Raw genomic sequence first — 10,496 nt, forward strand, 5'->3', positions numbered from 1 at the left:
ACTGGTGGTCTGTTACTACTGTCGGTCAATCTCTACTGGCGGTCAATTACTACTGGCGGTCCATCACTACTGCCGGTCAATCACTACTGGCGGTCAATCACTACTGGCTGTCCGTCAATACTGTTGGTCCATCACTACTAACGGTCCATCACTACTGGCGGTCCATCACTACTGGTGATCCGTCACTACTGGCGGTCAATCACTACTGGCGGTCCGTCAATACTGTTGGTCCATCACTACTAACGGTCCATCACTACTGGCGGTCCATCACTACTGGCGGTCAATCCCTACTGGTGGTCCGTCACTTCTGGCAGTCCATCACTACTGGCAGTCCATCACTACTGGTGGTCCTTCACAACTGGTGGTCCGTCACTACTGGCGGTCTGTCACTACTGGTGATCCGTCACTACTGACGGTCCGTCACTACTGACGGTCTGTCACTACTGGTGGTCTGTCACTACTGGCGGTCTGTCACTACTGGTGATCCGAAACTACTGACGGTCTGTCACTACTGGCAGTCTGTCACTACTGGTGATCCGTCACTACTGGCGGTCTGTCACTACTGGCGGTCTGTCACTACTGGTGGTCCGTCACTACTGGCGGTCCGTCACTACTGGTGGTCCGTCACTTCTGGCGGTCCATCACTACTGGCAAACAATCACTACTGTTGGTCTGTCACTACTGGTGGTCCGTCACTACTGGTGGTCTGTCACTACTGGTGGTCCGTCACTACTGGTGATCTGTCACTACTGGTGGTCCGTCACTACTGGTGGTCTGTCACTACTGGTGGTCCGTCACTACTGGTGGTCCGTCACTACTGGTGGTCCGTCACTACTGGCAGTCCGTCACTACTGGTGGTCCGTCACTACTGGTGGTCCATCACTACTGGCGGTCCGTCACTACTGGTGGTCCGTCACTACTGGTGGTCCGTCTCTACTGGCGGTCCGTCACTACTGGTGGTCCGCCACTACTGGTGGTCCGCCACTACTGGTGGTCCGTCACTACTGGTGGTCCGCCACTACTGGTGGTCCGCCACTACTGGTAGTCCGTCACTACTGGTGGTCCGTCACTACTGGTGGTCCGTCACTACTGGTGGTCCGCCACTACTGGTGGTCCGCCACTACTGGTGGTCCGTCACTACTGGTGGTCCGTCACTACTGGTGGTCCGCCTCTACCGGCAATCCATCACTACTGGTGGTCCGTCACAACTGATGGTCCGTCACTACTGGCGGTCAATCACTACTGGTGGTCCGTCACCATTGGCGGTCCATCGCTACTGGTGATCCGTCACTACTGGCGGTCCATCACTACTGGTGGTCCGTCACTACTGGTGGTCCGCCACTACCGGCGGTCCATCATTTCTGGTGATCCGTTACTACTGGTGTTCCATCACTACTGACGGTCTATCACTACTGGCGAACCATCACAACTGACGGTCTATTACTACTGGCGTTCAATCACTACAGGCGGTCAATCATTACTGCCGGTCTATCATTACTAACGGTTCATTATTACTGGCGGTCCGTCATTACTGGCGGTCCGTCACTACTGGCGGTCCTTCATTACTTGCGGTCCATCTTTAATAGCGGTCTGTCACTCCTGGCGGTCCGTCACTACTGGCGGTCCTTCATTCCTTGCGGTCCATCATTAATGGCGGTCCTTCATTCCTTGCGTTCCGTCACTACTGGCGGTCCGTCACTACTGGCGGTCCGTCACTACTGGCGGTCCGTCACTACTGGTGGTCCGTCACTACTGGCGGTCCGTCACTACTGGCGGTCCGTCACTACTGGCGGTCCGTCACTACTGGCGGTCCTTCATTCCTTGCGGTCCATCTTTAATGGCGGTCCTTCATTCCTTGCGGTCCGTCACTACTGGCGGTCCGTCACTACTGGCGGTCCGTCACTACTGGCGGTCCGTCACTACTGGCGGTCCATCATTACTGCCGGTCCGTCACTACTGATGGTCCATCAGTACTGACGGTCTATCACTACTGGTGGTCCGTCACTATTGGCGGTCCGTCACTACTGGTGGTACACCATCACCGGTGGTCCGTCACTACTGGTGGTACGCCAACACCGGCGGTCCGTCACTACTGGTGGTACGCCACTACTGGCGGTCCATCACTACTAGGGGTCAATCACTACTGGCGGTCCGTCACTACTGGTGGTCCGCCACTACTGGTGTTCCGCCACTACTGGTGGTCCGTCACTACTGGTGGTCCGCCACTACTGGTGGTCCGCCACTACTGGTGGTCCGTCACTACTGGTGGTCCGTCACTACTGGTGGTCCGTCACTACTGGTGGTCCGCCACTACTGGTGGTCCGCCACTACTGGTGGTCCGTCACTACTGGTGGTCCGTCACTACTGGTGGTCCGCCTCTACAGGCAATCCATCACTACTGGTGGTCCGTCACAACTGATGGTCCGTCACTACTGGCGGTCAATCACTACTGGTGGTCCGTCACCATTGGCGGTCCATCGCTACTGGTGATCCGTCACTACTGGCGGTCCATCACTACTGGTGGTCCGTCACTACTAGTGGTCCGCCACTACCGGCGGTCCATCATTTCTGGTGGTCCGTTACTACTGGTGTTCCATCACTACTGACGGTCTATCACTACTGGCGAACCATCACAACTGACGGTCTATTACTACTGGCGTTCAATCACTACAGGCGGTCAATCATTACTGCCGGTCTATCATTACTAACGGTTCATTATTACTGGCGGTCCGTCATTACTGGCGGTCCGTCACTACTGGCGGTCCTTCATTACTTGCGGTCCATCTTTAATAGCGGTCTGTCACTCCTGGCGGTCCGTCACTACTGGCGGTCCTTCATTCCTTGCGGTCCATCATTAATGGCGGTCCTTCATTCCTTGCGGTCCGTCACTACTGGCGGTCCGTCACTACTGGCGGTCCGTCACTACTGGTGGTCCGTCACTACTGGCGGTCCGTCACTACTGGCGGTCCGTCACTACTGGCGGTCCGTCACTACTGGCGGTCCTTCATTCCTTGCTGTCCATCTTTAATGGCGGTCCTTCATTCCTTGCGGTCCGTCACTACTGGCGGTCCGTCACTACTGGCGGTCCGTCACTACTGGCGGTCCGTCACTACTGGCGGTCCATCATTACTGCCGGTCCGTCACTACTGATGGTCCATCAGTACTGACGGTCTATCACTACTGGCGGTCCGTCACTACTGGTGGTACACCATCACCGGCGGTCCGTCACTACTGGTGGTACGCCAACACCGGCGGTCCGTCACTACTGGTGGTACGCCAACACCGGCGGTCCGTCACTACTGGTGGTACGCCACTACTGGCGGTCCATCACTACTAGGGGTCAATCACTACTGGTGGTCCGTCACTACTGGCGGTCCGTCACTACTGGTGGTACACCAACACCGGCGGTCCGTCACTACTAGTGGTACGCCACTACCGGCGGTCCATCACTACTGGCCGTCAATCGCTACTGGTGGTCCGTCACTAGTGGCGGTCCGTCACTACTGGCCGTCAATCACTACTGGTGGTCCGTCACTACTGGTGGTCTGTCAATATTGGCGGTCCGTCACTACTGGTGGTCCGTCACTTCTGGCGGTCCGTCACTACTGGCGGTCCGTCACTATAGGCGGTCCATCACTACTGGCGGTCAGTCACTACTGGTGGTCCGTCACTAATGGCGGTCCATCACTTCTGGCGGTCCACTACTACTGGCGGTCCGTCACTACTGGCGGTCCATCACTACTGACGGTCTATCACTACTGGCAGTCCATCACAACTGACGGTCTATCACTACTCGCTGTCAATCACTACTGGTGGTCCATCATTACTGCCGGTCCATCATTACTAATGGTCCATCATTACTTGCTGTCCGTCATTACTGGCAGTCCGTCACTAATGGCGGTCCATCATTACTGGCGGTCCGACAATACTGGCAGTCAGTCACTACTGGCGGTCCATCATTACTGCCGGTCCGCAATTACTGACGGTCCATCACTACTGACGGTCTATCACTACTGGCAGTCCATCACAACTGACGGTCTATCACTACTGGTGGTCCGTCACTTCTGGCGGTCCGTCACTACTGGTGGTCCGTGTTTTCTGGCGGTCCATCACAACTGGCGGTCCGTCACTATAGGTGGTCCATCACTACTGGCTGTCAATCACTACTGGTGGTCCGTAACTAATGGCGGTCCATCACTTCTGGCAGTCCACTACTACTGGTGGTCCACTACTACTGGTTAGTCTGCATTTTGCAGACTAACCTCACACTCATCTGGTGCCCTCGGGAAGTGGAGATATTTGAGATGTATATATATCTCGAAGTCTCTACTTCTTTTGTAGGGTCTGATGGTGTAGTGGGTTAAAGCATACTAGTTATGGCAGCTACTGGAAGGTAGTTATGCTTTCTGGGTTTGAGTCCCACTGGTGAGTGTTGTCCAAAGATTGTTAATCTTAACTTGTGGTTTATGCAAGTATAGGCTTATAAGCTGGACACGAGTTCTCTCACATTGACAGTGGCTTGACGAAAAATGCAGACTAACCTCACACTCATCTGGTGCCCTCGGGAAGTGGAGATATTTGAGATGTATATATATCTCGAAGTCTCTACTTCTTTTGTAGGGTCTGATGGTGTAGTGGGTTAAAGCATACTAGTTATGGCAGCTACTGGAAGCTAGTTGTGCTTTCTGGGTTCGAGTCCCACTGGTGGGTGTTGTCCAAAGATTGTTAATCTTCACTTGTGGTTTATGCAAGTATAGGCTTATATATATATATATATATATATATATATATATATATATATATATATATATATATATATATATATATATATATATATATATATATATATATATATAGATATATAGATATATAGATATATATATATATATATATATATATATATATATATATATATATATATATATATATATATATATATATATATATATATATATATATATGTGTGTGTGTGTGTGTGTGTGTGTGTGTGTGTGTGTGTGTGTGTGTGTGTGTGTGTGTACTCACCTAGTTGTGCTTGCGGGGGTTGAGCTCTGGTTCTTTGGTCTCGCCTCTGAACCGTCAATCAACAGGTGTACAGATTCCTGAGCCTATTGGGTTCTATCATATCTACACTTGAAACTGTGTATGGAGTCAGCCTCCACCACATCACTTCCTAATGCATTCCATTTGTCAACCACTCTGTCACTAAAAAAGTTCTTTCTAATATCTCTGTGGCTCATTTGGGCGCTCAGTTTCCACCTGTGTCCCCTTGTGCGTGTGCCCCTTGTGTTAAATAGCCTGCCATTATCTACCCTATCAATTCCCTTCAGAATCTTGAATGTGGTGATCATGTCCCCCCTAACTCTTCTGTCTTCCAGCGAAGTGAGGTTTAATTCCCGTAGTCTCTCCTCGTAGCTCATACCTCTCAACTTGGGTACTAGTCTGGTGGCAAATCTTTGAACCTTTTCCAGTTTAGTCTTATCCTTGACTAGATATGGACTCCATGCTGGGGCTGCATACTCCAGGATTGGCCTGAAATATGTGGTATACAAAGTTCTGAATGATTCTTTACACAAACTTCTGAATGCCGTTCGTATGTTGGCCAGCCTGGCATATGCCGCTGATGTTATCCTCTTGATATGTGCTGCAGGAGACAGATCTGGCGTTGCTATTGTTCCAGTTGTTATTGTTCCTATTATGTAGTCACTGAAACCTTCACATCCCTGAACAACCAACTCCTCGAAATCCCAGCCTTTTCTTACCAGCAGAGCTACACTACCCCCACCTCTTCCTTCTCTCTCTTTCCTCATAACATAATAGTCCTGTGGGAACACTGCATTTGTTATTGTTTTTGTCAGCTTTGTTTCTGTGAGAGCTATTATGTCTGGGTTTTCCTCTAGTACCCATTCTCCAAGTTCATTTGCTTTATTTGTAATACCGCCTATGTTAGTGTACATTGCCTTGAGGCTCACTTTCTTCTGTCCCTTCTCAAATCTCCTCCTTGGTGAATGTTCTGCTGGTGGAGGAAGCTGTGCCATGGGTGTGAGGATTTGTGAGGTGGATACCAGGGTTGCAGAGGATACTGGGATGAGGGGTGGGGGTCAAGTGAAGGGGGAAGGACAGGGTGTGTGTGTGTGTGTGTGTACTCACCTAATTGTACTCACCTAATTGTGCTTGCGGGGGTTGAGCTCTGGCTCTTTGGTCCCGCCTCTCAACCGTCAATCAACTGGTGTACAGATTCCTGAGCCTATTGGGCTCTATCATATCTACATTTGAAACTGTGAATGGAGTCAGCCTCCACCACATCACTTCCTAATGCATTCCATTTGCTAACTACTCTGACACTGAAAAAGTTCTTTCTAACGTCTCTGTGGCTCATTTGGGTACTCAGCTTCCACCTGTGTCCCCTTGTTCGCGTCCCACCAGTGTTGAAAAGTTCGTCCTTGTTTACCCGGTCGATTCCCCTGAGGATTTTGTAGGTTGTGATCATGTCTCCCCTTACTCTTCTGTCTTCCAGTGTCGTGAGGTGCATTTCCCGCAGCCTTTCCTCATAACTCATGCCTCTTAGTTCTGGGACTAATCTAGTAGCATACCTTTGGACTTTTTCCAGCTTCGTCTTGTGCTTGACAAGGTACGGGCTCCATGCTGGGGCCGCATACTCCAGGATTGGTCTTACATATGTGGTGTACAAGATTCTGAATGATTCCTTACACAGGTTCCTGAACGCCGTTCTGATGTTAGCCAGCCTCGCATATGCCGCAGACGTTATTCTCTTTATGTGGGCTTCAGGAGACAGGTTTGGTGTGATATCAACTCCTAGATCTTTCTCTCTGTCTGTTTCATTAAGTACTTCATCTCCTATTCTGTATCCTGTGCCTGGCCTCCTGTTTCCACTGCCTAGTTTCATTACTTTGCATTTACTCGGGTTGAACTTCAACAGCCATTTGTTTTACCATTCACTCAGTCTATCCAGGTCATCTTGTAGCCTCCTACTATCATCCTCTGTTTCAATCCTCCTCATCATTTTTGCATCGTCGGCAAACATTGAGAGGAACGAATCTATACCCTCTGGGAGATCATTTACATATACCAGAAACAGTATAGGTCCGAGGACTGACCCCTGCGGGACTCCACTTGTGACGTCTCGCCAATCTGAGACTTCACCCCTCACACAGACTCGTTGTCTCCTGTTGCTTAGGTATTCCTCTATCCACCGGAGTACCTTCCCTCTCACTCCAGCCTGCATCTCCAACTTTCGCACTAGCCTCTTGTGTGGCACTGTATCAAAGGCTTTCTGACAATCCAAAAATATGCAGTCTGCCCACCCTTCTCTTTCTTGCCTTATTTTTGTTGCCTGGTCGTAGAATTCAAGTAACCCTGTGAGGCAGGACCTGCCATCCCTGAACCCATGTTGATGCTGTGTTACAAAGTTCCTTCGCTCCAGATGCTCCACTAGTTTTTTTCGCACAATCTTCTCCATCAGCTTGCATGGTATGCAGGTTAGGGACACTGGCCTGTAGTTCAGTGCCTCCTGTCTATCCCCTTTCTTGTATATCGGGACTACGTTAGCTGCTTTCCAAATATCTGGCAGTTCCCCTGTTGCCAGTGATTTGTTATACACTATGGAGAGTGGTAGGCTCAGTTCTCTTGCTCCTTCCTTTAGAACCCAAGGGGAGATTCCATCTGGGCCTATAGCCTTCGTCACGTCCAACTCTAGTAAACACTTCCTTACTTCCCCACTGGTAATCTCAAACTCTTCCAGTGGTTCCTGGTTAGCTATTCCCTCACTTACCTCTGGAATTTCTCCTTGTTCTAAGGTGAAGACCTCCTGGAATTTCTTATTCAATTCCTCACACACTTCCTTGTCATTTGTAGTGAATCCTTCCGCCCCTATCCTTAATCTCATAACCTGTTCCTTTACTGTTGTTTTTCTCCTAATGTGGCTATGCAACAATTTAGGCTGAGTCTTTGCCTTGCTTGCGATGTCATTTTCGTATTGTCTTTCTGCCTCTCTTCTCATCCTGACATATTCATTCCTGGCATTCTGGTATCTTTCTCTGCTCTCCAGTGTCCTGTTATTCCTATAGTTTCTCCATGCCCTTTTACTTTGCTGCTTAGCTAGCCTACATCTTTGATTAAACCATGGGTTTCTCATCTTCATTTCTCTGTTTTCCTTTTGGACTGGGACAAACTTGTTTGCTGCGTCCTTGCACTTCTGCGTGATGTAATCCATCATATCTTGGGCCGTCTTTCCCCTGAGCTCTGTTTCCCATGCTATATCTGTTAGGAATTTTCTTATCCCCTCATAGTTTCCCTTTCGGTATGCTAACCTTTTGGTTTCGGTATCCCTCCTCGAGTTCAATAACCCTTCTTCAATCAAGTACTCAAACACCAGTACACTGTGGTCGCTCATTCCTACTGGGTCCTCAAAACCGATTTCTCTTATGTCGGAGTCGTTCAGAGTGAAGACTAGGTCGAGTCTCGCTGGTTCGTCATTGCCTCTCATCCTTGTGGGTTCTCCGACATGCTGCGTTAAAAAGTTGCTTGTCACCACCTCCAATAGTTTGGCTCTCCACGTATCCTCGCCTCCATGCGGTTCCTTGTTCTCCCAGTCAATCTTTCCGTGATTGAAGTCGCCCATGATGAGCAGGTGGGATCTATTTCTACAGGCAGCAGAGGCTGCCCTCTCAATTATAGTGTTAACTGCCTTGTTGTTGTTTTCATACTCTTGACTGGGTCTCCTGTCATTTGGTGGAGGGTTGTATATTACTGCTACTACTATTCTTGGTCCTCCCATTGTTATGGTGCCTGCTATGTAGTCTCTGAACTCCTCACAGCCCGGGATGGCCATCTCCTTAAAACTCCATTCCCTTCTCATGAGTAGGGCCACTCCGCCTCCTCCTCTACCTTCCCTCTCTTTCCTTATTACTGTATACTCCTGGGGAAACACGGCATTCGTTATGATTCCAGAGAGTTTTGTTTCAGTGAGTCCGATTACATCTGGGTTAACTTCTTGTGCTCTTTCCCTTAGTTCACTTGTCTTGCTTGTGATCCCATCTATGTTTGAGTACATCACCCTGAAACTGACTCTCTTCTGCTTCTTTTCTGGGGGGGACCTTTGGGATCTGGGGTGAGTGGGAGCTGGGGGGACCTGGCACGGGGGGATTGGTGGAGGAGGGAGGGCTTGGGGTGGTGGGGGAGAGGGGGAGGGTACAGGGGGTGGATAAGAGGGGGAGGGTACAGGGGGTGGATAAGAGGGGGAGGGTACAGGGGGTGGATAAGAGGGGGAGGGTACAGGGGGTGGGTAAGAGAGGGAGGGTTGGGGAAGCATGGGGGGAGGAGAGGCTGTGGGGGATAGGGGAGATGGGGGGGCTTGGGGGGAGAGAAAAGGGTGGAGGGCTTGGGGGGCGTGGGGGAAAAGGGAGGGCTGAGGTGGGTGAGGAAGAGGGGGGGGTTTAGGGGAGTGGGGGAGAGGGGAAGACTTAGGTGGGGTGGGGGAGAGTGGGGGGCTTAGGGGGGAGGGGGAGAAGGGAGGGCATGGGGGTGGGAGAGACGGGAAGGCATGTGGGAGAAGGGAGGGCATGGGGGATGGGGGAGAAGGGAGGTCCTGGGGAGAGGGGTGAGGGGGAGAAGGGGGGTGAGTGGGGGGAGGGGGGTGGGTGGGGGGAGGGTGCCCTAGGTGGGTACTTAGTGGGGGGCTGACAGGGGATGGGGCAGGTTGGGTGTCTGTTGGGTAGAATTTGGGGGTGGTGCCCCAATCCCTGTGGCTGTTGCACTGTTTGAGGAGGGTTCTCCACTTCCCTCTGGGATTGTAGGGTTCTGGGTTGTGGTACTCTGATTTCCTTCTCTCTCCCTGCGCTCCTTCCTCGCGTCTGCTGTCCGTATTCTCTCTTCCCTTGTCATATCCCTCTGCAGGAATATTTTCTTGAACTTCTCTACACCTTTTAGACAACACTTCCTTGCTAGCAGTTCCTCTTTCGCGATTTCGCTCATGAAAACCACCTTTATCATTCGGTCTCTGTCCTTGTTGTACTTTCCAAGCCTGAAAACCTTTTCAACATTTCGCTCAGCTCCCTCCATCCTTACCTCTTTAAGGATCTCTTTAATCATGTTTTTGTCCTTGTCTCTCCGCTCCTTTGGTCTGGTCCCTGTTTGTTCTTCAATGCCTGCTACTACTACTGCTCTATTTCTCTCTATCAGCCGGCTAGTACATCTAGCTGCTTCCTGAGAGGAAGCCACTTCCATGGCAACTTCCTTAACCGCAGACCTAGCTTCAGGGCTCTTTTTAAGCATTTCAGCAAATGAGATCTGGGTTGTGGTGGTCCCCTCCACAGTAGCATTCCCATCTCCCTGGGGTACGGTTTGTGCCTGGTATTGTGGAAGAGTCTCCTTTAGGTATCTTATCTCCTCCTTTGCTGCCCTTAAATCATCTTGCAGGTTGGCTACTGTCTCCCTCATTACCCTCAGTCCTTCACTGAATTCATTCTGCATTTGCT

Source organism: Procambarus clarkii, chromosome 32, assembly GCF_040958095.1.
Source record: "Procambarus clarkii isolate CNS0578487 chromosome 32, FALCON_Pclarkii_2.0, whole genome shotgun sequence".
Taxonomy (NCBI): domain Eukaryota; kingdom Metazoa; phylum Arthropoda; class Malacostraca; order Decapoda; family Cambaridae; genus Procambarus; species Procambarus clarkii.